Raw genomic sequence first — 18254 nt, 5'->3', positions numbered from 1 at the left:
GTACAGCCGTAGTCAGCCGTAGTTGCGCACAGCACATGTGCATTGGCGGCTGCCATGATGCAGTGTACTGTAGCCATGTCAAGGCGAGGTGTGCGCGATTTTTAGTGAATGAACGATGTGTTTTTAAAGAACCCGAGGTGCTGGCGTCTGCGCAATCTTATTCCTGCAGTATAATACTTGGATATGAGTGTTGTGTGACTTCAAAACAACAGAAGGCAACTGTTTTTACCCCTGTGCTTCGTGGATCTATCAGCGTGCATCGATGTGATGTGCTTCCTTTCCATTTGGAGGTAACTATTGTACTTATTTATGCTTCTTTATGTTTCTTTTTATCCCAATGGTGGATGTACTTCAGTACAGTGTGATTGGGCCGATTGTTGTGCGCATGGCAGCAGTGACATGCATGTTTCCGACAATGCTGTGCAAGATTTCTGTCTAGAGTTGTTCCTTATCTGCCTACAGTTTCGATGTAACACACAGAACATCTTTGGTGCATTTTATGTGCTGTCTAATCGTTCTGTCATATCAGATGGCGTCATTTTTCTTTATAATAAACATGTCGAACTAAGCATATCACACTTTGTCCTAAAATTAGTTTGGAAATTACGGGGCCATATTATTCCAATTTAGAAGCAAATATTGCCTGCTTAAACATTTAGTGGTAGAACAAGCACCCTGCTTTTAAATGTTTCTACATGTGTGTATGTTTCTACCCAGGTTTTTTGACCACCCCAAAAGGACGTTCTCTGGTCGAAGTGGTGGAGTAAAAGCTCTGGCAATCAAGATTGCTGACCTGACGAAGATCTCGAAAGAGAAATCTGTAAAAATATTTGTGTGCTAATAAAGGCTCCTAGCAATTATGCCTGTTTTTCATTCTGTAACTGGTGCATTGAAACCTTTTCTTTCACACCAATAGACCTATTAGACTAATACGCCGATATACCTATTAGACTAATACGCCGATATACCTATTAGACTAATACGCCGATATACCTATCAGACTAATAGGCCAATACAGCAATAGATCTATTAGACTAATACACTAATAGACATAATAGACTGTATTAGTGTAAATAACCTCATAGGCTATTAGTTTTTGTATTAGAATTTTTGCTAGGGAACACGTTGCTTTTTTGAGCTCAAGCTCCTTCAAAGAGGCGGCGGCACGCTTCCTTTCTTGCTAATTCCTCAGTGCGTTGGTCCTTTCAGTTCTCATCCTCCTTCCGCCACGCTTGCGCCCCATGTGTCATTTGAAGCACCTTCTTGGTCAATTGTACAGTCAACGTCCGATCGATTTTTCTGACTCCATATCGGCTGCGAAAACATCCGAAAAATCGGGCAGTCCGAAAAAAATGAATGCATGTCTTTAACTGCCCTTAACTCTTTTGTTATCACGCATATTAAAATTGATAACAGGGGACTGATATTTTATATAGGCGATTTCGACATGTTGGAGCCGTTTCATATCCACTTAAGGGGGGACGCGGCTTTCGCATCGCGAAAAATTGCCGAAACATCGATTTCTTGAAAATCACATTTTCAGTTTCTACAGCCCTTTTTCTACCTCATACCCAAAGATCATCCCTGTAAACCACTTAGAAGTGCTCTAAAAAATTCGTTTTATCAGCCCAGCTGGCGAAAAATCTCGCTGAAATCAAGAAAGAACAGCGTTTTACAAGCCACAATATCTCCGGAACGGCGCTAGGGTGGCTAGAAGGGGAGGTGTGAATACCGGTGGCGCTTTCCTTCGGGCGCGCGTGACCCCCTTGCGCACCGATGCCACCAGGGGGAATGTGGCGCTGCCGCTCGCGGCGGGGGACTCGTAGCCGTGCTGGCCTGCGCCTCCGCTGTCAGTTGGTCTCGGCGCCCCTTTTGGAGTGTTCCTCGCGACAATCCGTAATTCGAGGGCGAGATGCAGTCAGCAGCGAAAAAGAAGACGGAGCTTTGTGCCCGGATGTGATACTGGGTGCAAGAAAACCTCAGAAAAGGTATCTCTTCCGTGCCCCTGCCTGCAAACAAGCATTTGCCAAACGGGATCGAGTGGTCCCAATGGTCAGGCCAGGCTCATTGAAGCTATGACGTCGAGGTTCCCTGCAGAAGTCATGAGGTTATTTTAACAAAGTTTTTCTCTCAAAATGGTGCATGATTGTTCTCTTTGGTATTTCAGATGGGGCAGCAAGAAAGAGGCCACCCTTGATGAAACTCTTCCGTTTCTTGATGAATGGAAGGCTCACTCCAATGGGCTCGGCTTTCTTAGTAACAGTACTTCTGAGGGGCTGACGATGACCATCCATTCAACAAAACACCTTCTAAAGTACCTTACCGACAATGCTGACATCATGTACATGATGACTTCGAAACTGAGTCAAGACTGCCTAGAGCAATGTTTTGGCGTTGTGAGACAAGCGAGTGGGGAAAACAATCATCCTAGCCCACCTCAATTCATTCTAGTCATAAGGTGTGTATACGTGCAAGCTTGGTAAATAGTACCAATGTTTTACAGAAGTTCGGCATGCTTAAGTAACAAATGTTGCTTGCGCACATCCAGGTGTCTTAGTTTCTAGAACCTCACAAGGAGCCCCAAGGATGGCAATGTGTCGTCGGATGTCCTGGAGTTGTTATCTGTTGGAGAGGTGCTGGCTGAACAAGAAAGCCACAGTGAAGACAGCGTGAAGGCTGTGCCAACAGATGCCGTGCAAGTGGCTGTAGACCACCAAAGTTATGTAGAGCACCGCAGCGACGCACGGCTTAAAGTTTATTACATTGCAGGTTATGGGGCGAGAAGGCGTGTTTTGCCCACACATTGTGAAGACTGCAAAGCAGCATGTCTTAGTGATAAAGGCAATATCCCCAGAGAACTTCCATCAGAGGCATCCAAAGAGTGGCACCTTGAGGGCCTTTCATATCCCTCAGAATCGTTCTATAAGCTGGACAATGCCCTTGAAAACAAGAGAGAGAGAGAGAGAGAGAGAGAGAAGGGAAGACTGAAAGGCAGGGAGGTTAACCAGACTGAGTCCAGCTTGCTACCCTACACGTGGGGAGGGGAATGGGGAGTGAAAGAGAGAGAGAGAACTTAGTTGTAGGATGTATATAGTCGGGCACTCAAGTCTGTTGCCCTCAGGTAGCGAAAAAGCGCTCGAACTGCTTTCTGGGCTAATGAACTGTGAGGCCAGGCTCCCAAGATCTTCGCTTCCGTAAATGGCCTGTCATCCAGTCTATTTAAGGCACACTGGAGAGTCTCACGTTGATTATCGAAGCGAGAACAGTGGCACAGAAGGTGACTGATGGTCTCTTCGCACTTGCACTTAGCGCACATCATTGGTGAATCCGCCATTCCAATACGATAGCTGTAGGAGTTGGTGAATGCTACTCCTACCCACAGCCGACACAGCAGTGTTGCTTCACGTCGTAGGAGGTTCGCTGGCAATTTAAGTTTCAGTGATGGGTAGAGGCTGTATAAACGACACTTAAGAGTTCTGTAGTGTATGCCAGCAACCTAACGTGATGGTACGAGCGAGACTGCGAAACTCTCTTGCAGCGTCGACTCTGGATAAAGGTATAAGGAGTGTCGGTGAGCCAGCCTGGGCACGTCGGGCAGCGTCATCGGCGAGGTGATTACCAACGATGCCACAATGTCCCGGCAGCCACTGAAATATGATATCATGTCCTCGTTCATAAGCGCAATGGCAGGTTTCGTTGATTTGTGACACCAGCTGTTCATAATTGCCTCGTCGTAAACTTCGCAAGCTCTGGAGGGCTGCTTTCGAGTCACAAAATATTGCCCATTTGTTGGGCGGTGCTTTTTCAATGTATTCGACAGCAGCGCGAAGGGCGGCCAGTTCAGAACCTGTAGATGTCGTTACATGGGAAGTCTTAAACTTGATGACGACCGATTGAGATGGTAGAACAACGGCGCCTGTAGAATTTTCCGAGACGGAACCATCCGTGTAAACATGAATCCGGTTAGCGTATGAAGAATGCAGAAGTTCCAATGTGATCTGCTTGAGAGCCGCGGTGGTCAGGCTAGCTTTCTTCACTATTCCTGGAACAGCAAGGTACACTGGAGCCTTCTTCAAGCACCACATAGGGGATGGCGTTCTTGTTGCGGGTGAGTGCCTCAAAGACAAAGAGTGCCGGTTAGCCGCAACTGATCTGGAGAACGCTGCCTTGGGTCTTTTCTCAGGCAAGCGAGCGAGATGGTGGTCCGGGACTCTGGATACATGGCGAACATGCACCTGGAGTGCGTCGATATCTATGTAGGTCCTTATTGGGTGGTCTCTCGCGGTGGCAATTGTTGCCACGGTTGAAGCATTTCGAAGTAGCCCCAGACATATTCGTAGGGCTTGGCCTTGAATGCTCTGTAGGACATGGATGTTAGTTTTGCTAGCATTGGACAGCACTGGTGTGCTGTATCGCAAGTATCCTAGGAAGAGCGTCCTGTATAGTTGAAGCATAGATGCCACGGATGTGCCCCACGTTTTACCGGCAAGAAACCTTAATATATGGGAGATAGAAGTAAGCCTCTTCTTCAAGTATGTGATGTGGGGGCTCCATGAAAGGTCTCTGTCTATAATAACGCCTAGGAATCGGTGAGTTTTTGCGTAGGAAATTGGTTGGTGGGCAATAGAAATGGGGTACCAGGCTTGTGGGTAAAGGCGACTAAGGCGCACTTCTCGGTCGAAATGCTAAGGCCTTGCGCACGCAGGTACGATGATGTTAGGGTCACTGCTTTTTGGAGCCGTGCACGCACCTGGAGACGTGTAACTGCCGAGGCCCATATGCATATGTCGTCAGCATATATGGAAAGGTTTACTGTATGTGGTAGAGCGTCGGCAAGGCCAAGGATTACAAGGTTGAACAAAGTGGGGCTAAGAACCCCACCCTGAGGGACGCCACGGTTAGTGTAATGGTCAGCAGTTCGGCCATCTGCACTGTGCACAAAGAAGGATCTTTTGAATAGATAGCTCCGAATCCACCGAAACATGCGGCCACCAATTCCATTATTTTCCAGGGCATCAAGGATGGCTTCGTGCGTTACATTATCATAGGCGCTTTTCACGTCGAGGAATAGTGCAACCGATATACGCTTGTGGTGTTTTTCTTGTTGTACAGACGTGACTAGGTCGATGACGTTGTCAATAGAGGAACGGCCTCTTCTAAAACCAGCCATGGCATCGGGGTATACGTTGTGGCGCTCAAGATACCATTCTAGGCGGCTGAGAATCATTCTTTCCATGACCTTCCCAACACAGCTGGACAGCGCAATGGGTCGGTAGGATGCTAGATCAAGTGGCGACTTTCCAGGCTTCAGGAGTAGTATCAAGCGGCTGGACTTCCACCGCTCAGGAACGACGCCATCATTCCATGACTGGTTATAACATTCCAGAAGTCTGCTTCGGCCATCTTCACCTAGGTGGCATAAAGCAGCGTAGGTGATGCCGTCTGGTCCTGGCGACGATGAGCGCCTGCATGAGGCCAGAGCAGCGTCCAATTCCTCAAGTGAGAAGGACACATTCAAGTCTGGGAAACGTGTCGCAGGAACCTCACCCAGAATTTTGCTATTGATGGTGACCACACTGCCCGCAATCTTCACACAGAAGTCTTCGGCTATATCGACCTGTGAGCGGCCTTGATGGAGGGCTAGGGCTGAGAATGGGTGTCGTTGCTGTGGAGACGAGCCAAGGCCGCGCACCGTCCTCCATATGATAGACAGTGGCCTGCGGGGGTCAAGTGATTCGCAGAACGTCTTCCACCGTTGTGCCTCCAGACTGTCCATACGACGTTGGATTTTCTTCTGTATACGTCGAGCGACTCTAAGGTCATGAATTGACTTCGTGCGCCTGTATCGCCTCTCGGCTCTTCTGCGAATAGTTCGAAGTCGCTCAAGTTCCATGTCAAAATCCGTACGTTTTTTAGCGGATGTAAATGCGTACTTAGACGATTCCAGTACACTTGTAATAAGGTTCTCAATGGTGCCTGTAAATCCTTCTTTGCATGCCTCTTCCACCTTTGTCTTATATGTTGACCACCTTATATATGCTTGTCGGGAAGTACAAGAGGAGAAGCTTCCAAATCCAGTGATACTTAAGTAGGTGGGAATATGGTCACTACCATGAGTCTCGATGTCAGAGAACCATCGAACATTTTGACCAAGTTGCCGTGACACCAAGGTCAAGTCTAAGCAACTGCTATAGTTCGAACCACGCAAGTACGTCGGACTGCCATCGTTCATAATGCTGAGTTCATGGTCGGAAGCAAATTCCACAAGTTTCCGGCCCCTGGAATCTATTCTGGAGCTTCCCCAAGCCAAGTGATGAGCATTAAAGTCTCCCGTGATAATCCAGGGTCCAGTAGTCGCCGTCAGGATGTCTCGCAATCGGTCGCCGTCGAACCGACTATATGGGGATATGTAGGCGCCAATAAGGGTGAAGGCCACTTTATTCTTTGTAATGCGGAGACACACGTATTGGTTTCCATCATGAGGCTGCACCGAGTGGGGAATGTAAGTCAGTTCTGTACGGATGTAAACAATTACTTTGCTGGATTGCCCGCACGTCGACGCCATAAAGGCTTCGTATCCAGAGAGTCTTAGCGCTTTTGACACGTTCGGTTCACATATTACCACTACAGGAAATCGGTTCGTGAAAACGTATTGGCGGAAACATGAAATCCGTGATTTAAGTCCTCTGGCATTCCACTGGAAAATCGTCGCACGACGCACTTCATCACGGAGTGAAGGCAGTGGAAGAGCCATTGTGCTTATGCAAGATTTGCAAGCACTGGGCTCAGGGCATCCAACACTTGCAGTGCGCTTCGAGCTGTTGGCGTATTCGAGTTGCCCAGAAGCGTGCGAATCGTATTTATCAAAGACGTGAGCATTGTTGCAATTCGGCGGTCATGCTCTGTCAGCTCATCTGGGTGAGGGGTGAGCATTGTGGTGTCTTTCCTTGTTGGGGTTTTTCCACAGGGCTTATCCTTGGCAGTGGTGGCCATTCTTCATCCACGGCATTCTTTTCAGATGCTCCGTTGTCTATACATGGTTTGGAAACATTCTGCACTGAGGTTGGAGCAGATTCCACAGCAAGAGGCTGTGCGGCACGCGTATGCTTTGTGCGGAGAGCAGAATTCCTTGATGAGCGTCTGCGACGAGAACGACGTCGCCTGACGTCAGCAGCTGCTTCACGATGTGTCGACCGGTCCCTCACCATTTTCTTCAAGATGGAGAGTTCTCGCTTAACTCTAGGACATTCCTTTCATGAGGCATCGTGGGGCCCTTGACAGTTCGGACACTTATAAGTTTTTGCCTGGCAGTTGCCTGCAGAGTGTTGTGCTGCACAGCGGGAACATATAGCAGACTTTCCACAGACGGCGCTCACGTGGCCGAATTTCTGACAGTTTCTGCACTGAAGCGGCTTGGGAACAAAGGGCCGGACAGCATGTCGAAAATGACCTACCTTCACATGCGATGGAAGGCAGTCACCTTTAAAGACAATTTTCACGCATCTGGAAGTTCCGAGACAGGCCACCTGTAGTATGTGGGTCCCATGATTGGCAGGCTTTATCAAAAGTGGTAAATCCTCGCCTGAGATGGCCGCATCAATGTCATATATGACGCCTGTAGTAGTTTCTTTTCCCATCGGGATGATGGTACGGACGTTCATGCCACCGAGAACAGTGACAGCTCGCAGAGAATCTAACGCCGACGCTTGGGCGACGTCTACCGCGACAATATTCTTCCGAGGGTTGACTCGTACGTCCTCAATGCCATTTGGCAACAGCCTCTCGAGTTCAACCGATGCAACTTGCCTGTTGAGGAACCTCATGTTGTCGGAGGGTAGCACAGGTAAGAAAAGGATGGTGTACTTCGGCGAACTCTGCGATAGTAGATGTGTCCACAGAGGCCCTAAGCATCCGCCGCTTTGCTTTCTGACTCAGGACAGTCACGTAGTCGTCGTCGGAGCTGTCGTAGCTCTCGGTCGAGTCTATCAGGGTAGCCTCGCTGTCGCTCGAGAGGCTGTTCCGCTTCCTTGAGGTTGCCGACGCGGGCGTCGCTACATCAGGTGGGAGTGCGGGTGGTTCCACTTCCATTCCCGTCCGGCAGGGAACAGCGTTCCCCGGAAGAAAGCGAGAATTACCACAAAATACTGGTGACGGAGAACAAACACTCAGCAATAGGATCACTTCGTCGTCTTCCTTGAAAACAAACTCACTCGTTTATTCAGTATAACACCCGCCGTGGTTGCTCAGTGGCTATGGTGTTGGGCTGCTGAGCACGAGGTCGTGGGATCGCATCCCGGCCACGGCGGCCGCATTTTGATGGGGGCGAAATGCGAAAACACCCGTGTCCTTAGATCTAGTTGCACGTTAAAGAATTCCAGGTGGTCAAAATTTCCGGAGCCCTCCACTACGGCGTGCCTCATAATCAGAAAATGGTTTTGGCACGTAGAACCCCATAATTTTTAATTCAGTGTAACACGCTGGCATGCCAAAGCTGTGGCCGAGATTTTGCAGTCAATTGGTTAAACATCAAAGATTGGTTGCCTAGACCATTCTGCTACCCTGACAGCCTCAGTTATACGTTTTTATTGCCTCACAAAGATTCACTTTTTGCTTAAAGGTGTCAATCAGCAGAGCAGTGAGAAGAAACGGAAAACACTGAAACCTTGTGTGTTGTAAATTTTTTTCCTCACTTGCAAATAAACGATTTCATGACCAGATCTGTTGCTTCACCGTCTGCAATCATAGTAAATTGCTTATATGAGCGTCAAAATGACATGCTACAGGTCTGCAAGCGCAGACAAAAAGTGGTTTGTAAACACGTGCAGACGTTATCAGCAGGTAATGTCTGCAGTTTACAGGTCTTACGGCACGCATAGGGTGATTGACTGCTAATCTCGAGGACGACGGTCGCATTTTCAGGGAGGCGATAAGCAAGGCGCCTGTGCGCCGTATGATGTCAAAAAAAAAAGTTATGGGGTTTTACGTGCCAAAACCACTTTCTGATTATGAGGCACGCCGTAGTGGGGGACTCCGGAAATTTGGACCACCTGGGGTTCTTTAACGTGCACCTAAATCTAAGTACACGGGTGTTTTCGCATTTCGCCCCCATCGAAATGCGGCCGCCGTGGCCCGTATGATGTCACTGCGCGTTAAAGAACCCGAAGTGGTCGAAATTATTTCGAAGCCCCCACTAGCCCCTAACACCCAAGGCCAGCTCACGAAATGCGCACAGACGAAACGCGTTTGAATCTCGATACAGTGCGAACTGGGCCCGTAAAATTTCGCAGGTGTAACGATGTGGGCTGACATAACATTGTTGTCATGATAAAGATTAATTATTTGACGCTCGCAGAAAGCGCGCGAAACCCGAAACAGGCTCACTTTCCCTTCGGTGGTAGAGATGCAGCCGACGCGAGGCTGGCGAGGCGCTCATTTCGGCTGCGTGCTTACCCCGCCTTGGTCAACAGCGCCGCCCCGCGGCATCGGTGCGCTGTGGGGTCACGTTTGCGCCGCCGGTATTCACACCTCCCCTTCTAGCCACCCTAACGGCGCGACCGCGCGCCGCCATCTTGGTCTCATTGGAAAGCGCATTTCTTCGTCTTTAAATCTGCCGCTTCAGCGATCACAAAAATCAAATGATTGAAGGTCGTGCCGGAGTCTGCGATTGGCCGCGCCCGCCACGTGACTACAGCGCTGTTCGCCATTGGTCCGGCACTCGCGTCGTCTGCTCGGCTCTTTGCACCTCGCGAGTTTGACGTCTCCACTCGCCGTAATCTCGACGTGTCAAAACGGGCGCTACGCGGACATCGCAGTAGCGTGGCCGATCCCTATGCTTGTGGACGTTTCAGACTCGCGGCTAAGCATTCCGAGCATCGGCGACGCGGACTTCGCGACCAAGATTCACGCGCGGAATCCTCGGACATGCGGCTAAGCCTTTCAGCACTCGGTGGTTCGGAATTCGTGACGAAGCATATCGCGCGCGCAATCCTCGGAAACGCGGCTAAACGTCTCGCGCATAGGGAGTCTCCGACTCGGCGATCATGCACATCGCGCACGGACTTCTCGGACCGTCACCTAATCATTTTGTGCATCGGCGCCTCCGACTGCGCGAACAAGCGCATCGAGGGTCGACTCCTCGAGCCCGCCACTAGGCATTTCGCGCATCGGCACTTCGGACTGCGCGGCTAGGTACTTTGCGCGTCAGCACCTCGAACTGCGCGGCTGAGCACATCGCGCGTCGGCTCCATCTGCGGCTAGGCAGTTCGCACATCGGCACTTCGGACCCGCAACTAAGCACATTGCGCGTTCACTCTATTATCATATTGTCACGATAGCTCGTAACAATATCTATCAAATCACCCCTTCATAAAGAGAACCTCATCATGAGCTCTGTTCACTAGGCCCCTTGGGCTGGCACAGACACCTGGCAGCAGAAGTGATCGAGGCCTCATACAAAAGCAAAATTCTGGAAAGCACCTAGCAGCTGCACATCTATCACTCTGATCGCTCTCTGATCCTAAGTTCTACAGCCATTGTGAAGTAAAGATGACTTGGGAGGCTGCTGACACTCAGAGCCTTCATTCAGTAACATGGTCAATTCTACCAAAAAAAAAAAAAAGAAAAAAAGCCTCACTGATTGTACTGGAGATTGCTATCAATCGGGCAGCCTGCGGGTACAGGCTGCCTGAATGTACACTGGAACTATATTCATGCCCACACAGAGTTCTGCACGTCACTTGGTTTGAAACCTAGGCACCATATGCTCTTTATAGAGCAGCAGCAGCAAAGAATGCCCTATAAAAAGAAAAAAAAAAGGGGGGGGGGGAAGCACACCAGCTCAGAGGCCACATGTACAAGAAGCCCCACATCACAAAACAACCCAAAGACTACAAATTTGGTGCTTTTAGAGAACTGAAGAGCAGGTGAAACTTTGAGAGCCGTTTTCTCAAAACTGCGTTTCTGCCTGTCTGCTCAGTTTCTGGACGTTTCTCAATAAGTGACGCTTGATAACATGGAATACCAACTAGCCCGTACTCAAACCTTGCGTCAGTTTCTGGAGCTGATTTCTTTTTTACCGTTCAACATATTTTGACTCCGTTGTTTTTTTGTTTTTTTTTTTTTGTCACGTTCCTTGGGCTGCAGTGCAGGTCGTGATATTCTCGCTTTCTTATGTTGACCCTTTGTAAGTTTACGATATGGCTATTCGTCTACCCTGAAAGTGTGCTTGATGTGAAGGTAACATAAAATATAGCACACCAAAAAATTTGTGTTGCGAAAAAAAAAATGCAAGAATGTCACGACCTTCAGCACACATTTAGCTATGCAGTCAATACTTAACAAGCCTTCTTTCACGTTTTTTAAGTTCCCCAAGCTCCCCAGAAAGTAAGGGGGAGAAAAATTCTGCTCAATAAAATTGAATAAAATGTTCTCAAGATATCGCTCTGAAACTGTTATGGAAGCATCAGGGAGACATTCTAAACATATGTGACAATTTTCATCAAAATCCATGAAGAAATAAGGAAGTTGATTTTCAAAGCCACGTCCCCCCTTAATGCCATCCAGTAGTTAGTACAGGCACTGAACTTTCCGAACCAGTTAAAATTTTCGCGCTCCAGTGATGTGATTTTTGATGGACCTTTTTGCGAACGAATGCGCGTATGTTGTAGTGAAAAGAGGCGTGGCCGTCACCTTCTGCCGCGCTCGAGAAAAAATCATGTCGCTCATGAATACACTACACTAGCATCAAAATTTTGCAATCAAATGACTCCCAGTGAGTCAAGAATTAAATTATATCGCCGGCTTTGCCGTCCGACAATGCTGAGCGGTGATAATTAACCGAAAATGATGCCAGCTGTTTACTAGTGAGCTTTGGTTTGGAGTCCGAGTCGTTTTATTCCACCAAAGTGTATTTCTGAAGGTCTACCACAATGTCTAGCATGTAGACCTGGTATTTTCAACCAGTTTCCAAGAGTATCGGTTTCGCTTCTCTCTTAAAAGGGGCGCTGCCGGTGTCACTGCGCAGTTATTGAAAGTGGCTCCCATGGCATCATCCCGCGCGGCTGCGTCGCGAGAAAAGCGTCGTGCTCGAAACTATGCTGCACCCGCACTTCAATTTAGTAATGAGGACTCGAGTTATGATTCCGAAGATTGCCACAGGCACATCCGAAAAAGCTCTCAAGGCCTGCCAGTACACTTATTAGGCATATCGGTGCTCGTATTGTGACAGGATACGGGGGTGCATGCCTGTATAATTAAGGAATGCATACTGTGTCCCGTGACAATTTCCCCTTCCCACACTTGTTATCCTTCACCGCGTAACACTTCTGTACTGAGGCGAAGCTAACTTTCGGAGACTGGCATTGCACAACGCGCTGTGCTTCGCGAGCTTCGAAGCCAATCGCGAGGATTACTGTTATATTCAGTTTCGTTATTCATTTCAGTTCTTTATTCCCCAGGGGGCGCTCCTGTTCGTCATTATATATATTGTTGCATACGTTGAATAAACGGCTTTTTTTTTTTTTTTTACATCGGGACGGCTGGCGTCTAACTTCCACCATAAAGAAATTCAACAAGAGGGGACACACTTCAAAAACTGGCAACAGGAAACACGTCACGCCTAGTTTCAACACCATCCGTTAGCTGACGCGAGCATCAGAAAAGAATAATGTGAAATAAACTTCCAGACAACGTTTTACGTGTAAATGAACTTATACTTTGCAACTTTTTGTTGCGTTGCCTAGCAACAAGCTAGCGGCACGCCAGACGCGCGTGCATACGTCATGCGCCAGACAAGCCGCAGGAGTGAGCGAGGCCGGCTGTGCATGTGAAGCTCGCGTGCTCGGCGACCCGTCTCTTTGGGATGTAGCCCGTTTTTTGGGCTCCCGGCGTTCTCTTGTGTTCCGTCTGCATTTCGACACGGCACCGTTGCACTACTGGACTACAGCAAGGTGAGGAATTTTGTTTGACAGTCTGCGACGCACTTCAAGCACATTTAGGCTTACTGCACAAAACTGAACCAGTTATCGAATAACAGCTCCGCAGTCCAAGCCTAGTTAATATGAGTTAATTACTCGTACTGGGAGATGTTTGCGACGCTTTCTATGAGCCCAAGCATAATTATAACCTATTTCGGTAGTTTTTGGGCACGCTCGCCGCACCTGGCTTTCTGACGAAAAGCACCTTGGCCGTGTGACGCAGTTTCGCGTGTACTGAATCTTACCGGGACAAGTTTTGGCGCCTTCTCTGACCCAAGACATTATTGTAACTAATTTCACTACTTTTTGGGGTACTTTTCAAGCACAGTGGCCGCGCTCGGCGCAGTTAGCGAAAAGCAGCTCGGCTATGTGCCGCAGTTAGTTTCGCATGTACTGTATCTTGCTGGTAGAAGTTCGTGACGCATTCTCTGACCCGAAAAAGTATTGTAATTTATTTGGTAACTTTTTGGGATATCTTGAGGCTTGCTCGCCGCGCCTGGGGTTGTGAAGCTGTTAGCAAAAAAGCAAGCCGGCCATAGTGAGCTAGTTTTGCGTGTACTGAATTTTAGTGGGACAAGTTTGTGACGCATTTTATAGCCCTGCAACATTACCTTATTTCGGTACTCACGCTTCTCGAAAACGCGACGAGCAATTGCCGAGAGTGATAACACGGGAGTGTTGCATGCGCCGGCAGGACGCGCAAAGCACGGAGGAGTTCAAGAACATGACATTTATGTATTCTGAGCGACTGAAAACAGCCTTTGCACCCACGAGTCTGACTTGAGTGCGATTAGAAGGCATTCTGCGAGCGTGTAACATGGTCTGGCTGAGCCTGTGTTGTAGCCACCTTTGTGTACTTGGCGTACCATCGTGTCGACTGAGGCCAAGTTGTTTTGGAAACGCGCAGTCACCCGTGTATTTGTGCACTTAAAGTGCAGGAAATAATGCCCAGGAAAGGAGGGGTGCTTGAAAATCGGATGTTCAGATTTTGTGGCATTGTTTGGGAGGAGTCTTTGCTGCGAAATGTACGTAAAAGTGAATTTATCTGTAATGCCGCTCATTCACCACTTACGCACGTTTCGCCTCTACACGCAATACTCCTAGCTGTTAGGTCAATATACCGAAATGATACATGCTTGTAATTTACTTTCTTTCAGCTGATGGCACCCGGTGGAGCATCGTACGGCAACGACTGCTGCTTACCTGGTGCCACAACTTTGGATGAATGCAGAAGAAGCCCGGAACGAGCATTTATATAGAGCAAAATAAACATTTCATCATTTCAGAAGACGTCTTTCGTTTTCTTTATGAAATTGCACCTGACAGATTCGGCGCAGTCTTGTAAAGGTCAATCGCAATCATTTCTACTTAATAAGGAAACGATTCCACGCCAAGGCCACGCGAGGTTCAGCAGAAGCGAAAAAAAAAAAATGAATGCCGCGCCGAGCAGCGGAGCCGGCACGGCGTGTACCAACTGGTGTTCAAAACGCGCGCGCCCAAAACCGAAAGGAGTCGATAACATCCGCTTGGTGCTCTACAGTCAATTCGGCCGCTGGGCTCTATGGGAGTGTCCGCTCTTGTTGAAATTACCTTCTCTATGCTTCCACCTTCGGTCAATACCAGGCCCCGCACAGTGCATGGCGGCACGGCAGGGGTAGCACACTCTCAAGTTCAACAAATGGCCACAGAGGGCGAAAAAATCGACCACGCCCCGCTGCTAACAAAGCCAGCGTAGTAGCATCACTTCGGGATGCTTACGTTAGTTCCAACATTTCTCGGTAGAGGCGTCGTAATAAGCGCAATTTTATCTTACAAACTTTCTTTTACAATTACTGAAGCATTCTTGTTACATAAAAAAAAACAGGGCAAAATTAGCATTGCTATTTAGATATTGTACTTTGTTAGTAAGTTTATTATTTCTTCGTCCTTATAAACGCAAATAGTGTTCAGCATCATCGATCTTTCACGTGACCTCTGGCCTGAATTTAAAATGTTTACCGGTATTTTCCAGTGCACGGCGGCACGGATTCATTCGTTCGTACACTCCCGACTGGTTGCTTCTGTCGCGTGGTTGGTGCCGCGCGGGGCACGAGCACGCAGGGACGGACCGAAACGTACATGTACGGCCACTTGCTTGGACGAAAAGGGAATGCCCCTTCTTTATTGGGCCCGAACATATATATAGAGACAGACACACAAAGGTCACAGGGGGCGCCACACTCTGGTGGCAGCCCAACAAACGGGGCTGAACTGTGGCGACCTCTACATCTCCCCCCTTGAAGCATTGGAAGTTAGACGGGAGATTCAGGAAGCCAAACACATCAAAAGTTTCACAAGTTCAAACGGCGCGGCGGAACAATAGGCCGGCCGTAACGTGTTCGTGTCACACCGTCACTGCGGTCCCTGGCTGCAGGGGACTGTTGCACAGACTGTCCGAGGGGGTCCGTCGATTCCACGATGTTGGCAGGCCGAGGCTCCTGACAGCGAACTTGCTGCAGTGGTGGTGGTTCCTCTCCGGAGGCAGTAGGCCCAAAAGGCACTAGGTGACGCCTGTTGCGCTGTAGGGTGCCACCTCGCTCCGTTTCGACCACGTAGCTTCTTGGTCTTTGCCCCGGACTGAGGACCGTAGCCTGCACTTGATCAGGTCGCACCCAGACACGCTGACCTGTTTGGAGTGGCGGTAAGCCTCGAGCTCCATGATGCCTGTTGTAGTTGTCGGCCTGCTTCTGCTTGTAAGTCGCATCCTTGGCGACGACTTCTTTCGTTGGGGGCCAGTTGGGACATAGCTGGGAGCCTTGCTTTGGGACTCTGGTTCTGAGTTGACGTACCATCAACAGCTGGGCTGGACTAAAGCCGTTGACTCCTGGAGTATCCCTATAGCTGAGCAGAGCCAGATAAGGATCCTTTGACTTGCGAAACAGGTCCTTGATAGTACGCACCATCCTCTCCACCTCTCCGTTCGACTGAGCGTAGTGTGGACTGCTGGTCCTGTGGTTAAAGCCGTATGACGCTGCAAACGCCGTGAACTCTTGCGACGAGAACGGTGGGCCGTTGTCTGACCTGACTTCTTGCGGGATTCCATGGCGGGCAAAGATGGATTTGAGAGCGTCAATGAGTGCCTGAGCTGTCGTGCTCCTCAGGGTCACCACCTCAGGGAACCTTGAGTAATAGTCCACCACCAGGATGAACGTCTGGCCGTTGAGGTGGAACAAGTCCATTCCAAGGAATTCCCAGGGATGTCCAGGTAGGGCCGTGGAGAGCAGGGTTTCGGCAAAGTTCACGCGGGTGGATGCGCACTGTTCACAGTTGGCAACGAGAGAGGCGATGTCTGTCGAGATACCGGGCCACCAAACTGACTCCCGAGCTAGGGCTTTGGTCCTATTGATGCCCTGATGACCTTCATGCAACAGCGTCAAGACCGCTGGCCGAAGGGACGACTATCCGGGCGCCTTTCAGCAGAACACCGCAGACAGAGAGCTCGTCTGCCACCGAGGCGTACTTTGAGAGGTGCAGTGGTATCGTCGTCTCCTTAGGCCAACCATTCTGGCAGTAGGAAGCGAGGGCTTTGCACTCGCCATCGGACTCTTGTGCCTGTCGAACGTCTTTAGGGCTGAGTGGCAAGACTTCCGACGTGCAGCCGACTACCTGTGCTGCAAAAAGTTCGATAGTGTCTAGAGGAGTGGGTGGCTTGTAGGTGATGCGCGACAACGTATCAGCTGTGGCTAGCAGCTTTCCTGGCACGTGCAGCACACGGAACTGGTATCGCATGGTCTTCAGCCATAGTCTCTGAATACGAGGCGGCAACATGTCCAGTTCCATCTTGCCCAGAAGTGAAACGAGTGGCAGGTGGTCAGTCTCGACGTCGAAGGGGATGCCACGGACGAACTCGTCGAACCTTTGGATAGTCCACGTCGTCGCCAAAGCTTCTTTTTCAGTCTGGCTGTAACGCTGCTGGGTATCTGTCATTGACCTCGAAGCGAACGCGACTGGGCGGCGCTCTCCTGAGGGTTGCGTCTGTAGCAAAACTGCGCCGAGTCCGAATGAGCTTGCGTCTGCAGACACCGTAGTGGCGTACGACGGGTGGTACTTGGCCATGCACCTGTCTGACGTCAAGAGTTCCTTTATTTTCTCGAATGCTGCCTTTTGCTCGTGCTGCCACACCCAACTCGCAGACTTGTTCAGTAAGGCTCGGATGGGAGCTGTGACGTCCGAGATGTGTGGCAAGAACCTGGCAAGATGGTTCACCATTCCGAGCAGTCTTCTAACGCCGGCGACGTCTGTTGGAGCTTCCATGGCTTTGATTGCTTCGACCTTGCCCGGATCTGGCCTGATGCCCTGTGCTGAGACGACTACTCCGAGGAAGGAGACCTCGGATACCCCAAAACGACACTTGTCCTGGTTCAATGCGATACCTGCTTTTGCAAGGCAAGATAGCACCTGGCTCAGTCTGGCGTCATGTTCCTGGCGGGTGCTTCCAAAAACCAAAATATCGTCTATCATATTGGCGACTCCTTCTTGGCCCTCCAGGATTCTTGCCATCTGCTTTTGGAAGTACTCTGGTGCGGAGGTGATGCCAAAGGGGAGGCGGCAGAAGCAGTATCGGCCATATGGGGTGATGAATGTCGTAAGCTCTTGGGAGTCTTCAGAGAGCTTCACCTGGTGGAAGCTTGCGGTCGCGTCTAGCTTCAAAAAAACTGTTGCATCGCCGAGGAGGCCAAGGACTTGCTCGACAGTTGGCAGAATATGTCGTTCGCGGAGGTCGACTTTGTTTAGTTGAGTCAAGTCGATGCAGAGGCGGTAGGAACCATCGCCTTTCCGGACGACGACGAGACCCGAGCACCATGGTGTTGGCTTGTCGACCCTACGGATCACGCCTGCGCTGTCCAATTTATCCAGCTCGCGGCGGACGATCTCGAGCAGCGGGATGGGGATCCTGCGAGGTATGCTTAGCGAGAAAGGTACGGCATCGGGTTTCAACCGGATGTTGTACTCGTCCTTGAGAGTGCCCAATCCATTGAAGAGCTCGGCGTGCAGCGTCGCTTTTGAAGTCCTGAGTTTATCAAGAAACCGAACTACTTGGAGGGCTTGGAGCACTGGCAGTCCCAGAAGAGGCACAGTGAGACTGGATCACGTAGAGGCGCTGACAGCTTGTTTTCCCTTGCCACTGAAGTCGTGCCACATACGAGCCCAGCACGCGCAGTGGCTGTCCTCCCGGACCAGTGAGCAGAGTGTCGACTTGGTCGAGTTTGGCAGGCAAGGTAGGAAAGTCGCTGGGAACAG

At 49.7% G+C, this 18254-nt stretch overlaps 1 protein-coding gene across 3 annotated transcripts in view; it reads right to left on the bottom strand.

Moving 5' to 3' along the window:
• Positions 1-18254, bottom strand: part of Vhl (von Hippel-Lindau protein) — a 158670-nt gene that overhangs the window by 32793 nt on the left and 107623 nt on the right. The window lies entirely within an intron of this gene.

This window comes from Dermacentor variabilis, unplaced genomic scaffold, assembly GCF_050947875.1.
Source record: "Dermacentor variabilis isolate Ectoservices unplaced genomic scaffold, ASM5094787v1 scaffold_21, whole genome shotgun sequence".
Lineage (NCBI taxonomy): Eukaryota > Metazoa > Arthropoda > Arachnida > Ixodida > Ixodidae > Dermacentor > Dermacentor variabilis.
This window is presented reverse-complemented; position numbering and strand designations above follow the sequence as displayed.